Source organism: Sinocyclocheilus rhinocerous, unplaced genomic scaffold (assembly GCF_001515625.1).
Source record: "Sinocyclocheilus rhinocerous isolate Xijiao unplaced genomic scaffold, SAMN03320098_v1.1 scaffold5041, whole genome shotgun sequence".
Lineage (NCBI taxonomy): Eukaryota > Metazoa > Chordata > Actinopteri > Cypriniformes > Cyprinidae > Sinocyclocheilus > Sinocyclocheilus rhinocerous.
Genome location: NW_015649599.1, coordinates 6808 through 9534, shown reverse-complemented (window position 1 = coordinate 9534; position 2727 = coordinate 6808). Strand labels below are relative to the sequence as shown.

The 2727-nt window shown below is 40.4% G+C and overlaps 1 long non-coding RNA gene across 1 annotated transcript; it reads left to right on the top strand.

Moving 5' to 3' along the window:
• Positions 1-497: 497 nt before the first annotated feature.
• LOC107710897 (uncharacterized) lies at positions 498-977 on the top strand. The gene is made up of 3 exons (XR_001636647.1): positions 498-577; positions 729-773; positions 886-977. It is a non-coding gene; the product is annotated as an uncharacterized LOC107710897 (long non-coding RNA).
• Positions 978-2727: the final 1750 nt, after the last annotated feature.

Sequence of the window (2727 nt, the reverse complement as noted above, 5' to 3'; positions counted from 1 at the left end):
TTGTCATTTGTCATATATATATATATATATATATCTCAGTGGTGGGCCGTCAGGGCCAGCAAAGCCTTCTCTGCTGGCCTAAACACTATCAGAATCACTGATTTAGTTTTAATATATTTTTCCATGAATGTGTATTAAATTATTTCCAATAGTCTATTCTCTTCAGTTCATAGCTTTTCTCTTGGTTGCACTGCTTCCAGCAGTGTATGTTTATATTAGAGCTTTTATCCAATCATATTTCAGCAATCGTGTTGCCAGGGTCAAAGAAATCTGCCTTAAGGCCTTCAGAATCAACATTGCAGGCGTTAAATCAATTAAATCAATGGCAATGAAACCGTTGCTTTAACCAATCAGATTTCGAGTTGGCAACACCAGGCTGGCTAACCTGGCTAACGATAACGTCAGCATTTTCTCGTCCTTTCATTGGATGGTCAGCGTACTAGCAAGCAAACAGCATCACTGTAAATCATTTTAAAAACAGTAGTCCTAAATCTAAATGACTGCGAAAAACAACCACACACCTCCTCGGCACCGGCTCTGTGAAAGACTCGTGAAGATGAAAAACCACTAGAGTATGGTAGGTTAATTTTCATTTTTGACTCTTTTATCGCTTGATGCGTTGTATGCTGATGTTATTTGCGCGATATAAAGCCAGGTTTAAGTTTCCGTAAGAATATCTCAGTTTCCCGAGTGTAGATGTATTAACCGGTGTTTTCCTCCGGCCGCAGCGCCGCTGGCAGAGGCAGACCAGCGGGGAGATGAGAGTCACAGAGGTACGTTAAAACACATGTATACACTTTTCTTCATTGTCTTGTATGAATTATTTTAATGTTACTTGCTCACTTTCCTAGTAAAGCTGTGCTAAGCAGTATTTTCCTCCCGCAGTGCGCTGGCAGACCGGCGGGGAGACTCGTGAAGACGAAATAAAGCAGTAAGAGAACATTAAATTGTTAGGTCAACTTTAAAACACATGTAATCAACCTTATTTGTTTTATACCAATGCTATCTGTAATGAATAAATGCGTTTGGGTGAATAAATGTCTGTAAGAATATCGGATGGACTGTATGCGTGTCATTTTGTTAGGTATGCTTCAGCTACAGATGATGTGTTGCGCAATTATTAATTGGGTTTCTTTCTTTAGTAATGGCATTCATTCTCGCTACATAAGATACCTGTCTGTTATGTAGTGCCCTGTTATACTGCATTACTGTGTAATATTTATGGTTTCTATAGCCGTGGCATCATTATGATGGTATGAAGAGATGGATTAATTCATGTAGGACGCCACTGAAGGCCTAAGTGTAAAATGCACGGCCCGCTACTGAATTTTAGGATAACCTGTGCTTATGAAGACCCCAAACAACAGGATGACAAACGCAGCGCTCGGAGGAGATTACACCGAGCAAAAAAAAAAAATAAACAATTGGGGAAAAACTAACAAAAATACTGATAAGATAATGATACGAATTCTACTAATAAGAACAATATAAAACGCACCAAGGATTAATGAGCTACTGGATTCATGAATATTAATCAGGTTGTGTGCGTTCGCTCAAACTGATTTGCTGAAATCAAAACAGGACGATAATAGATGAGCGCCAGCCAATGAGATTGCCGATTGCGCATTAGTTCCGCCCACTACCGGAGAAAGTGGTAGTTCTTAAAAGCTGAAGAATTCCAAAGGAACTCCGTTATTTTGACAGCAAAATACAACAAAGAATATCGTTTACATGTAGCGCGCATAGGTAGCGCGTCAATTCTCTCTCTCCCTCTCTCGCTGCATGTGTGTGAAACAAAGCGACGGCGAGTCGTGCGCCTTCACACAAGAGTTTACGGTACGTTAAATACAGGTGCGTTGCACATCCATTCAGATGAACTGAAAAACAGCACAGATCGCTTAGCGGAGAGTGTTCGGCGAGTGAAAATATATCTGAGCTAAACTTATACTTAGCCTCCAACTCACACACTGGCGAGTAAAATCTGAGAATTATTAGCAATTGCCTAATATTAGACATCATTTAGTCGCCCAGAGTGAAGATTTCGAGTCTGTGTCTGTACTCTCTTTTATACAGTGCTTTCTGAAGGCGTGCCCATGTTTCAAACATATGGTTATTGTTTATCAACTCGTTTACCTCTTTTGGCTGTGTCTCCAGCCTGCCACCCAGAAGCAGACAGGAGGCCCCAATTTATGTTCCATGACTAAAGAGGCCCCATCATATATTTTGTCTAATGTCAAAACAGGACATGCAACTTTACCATATACTGTATTTTTGTAATGTCTGCACCAAGGAGGTCTCATGCAGGCCTCACACACAGGCAGATACATGATTATAACAGTAGAATAACTTGATATATAAATGGCTAGATTCACATTGATTATACTTGAGTAGTTCATATTTTGACCAATAAAAATCTTCTACACTATCCCTTTAAACCCGAATGCACAGCTGCAATGGATGCAATGTACTGATACATGTTCGCCCTACTGTTTCCGTTCACTTAAGACGTAATCAACTGTGTTTATGTGAATAGTCGTCAAAACGGACAATTCGACATCATTTTGTGTGTAATTCTCCGTTCATGCGACGCGAGAGAGTTCTTGTGTGCTGTGAGACGCACTTTCTGTGTGTGTATGCTTCAGTGTCTGCGCTCAGAAAACCGGACCGAATTGAGTTCTCTCTTGCGTCGTCAGATTTATCCATATGTCTGCTCTTCTCTTACTCCCA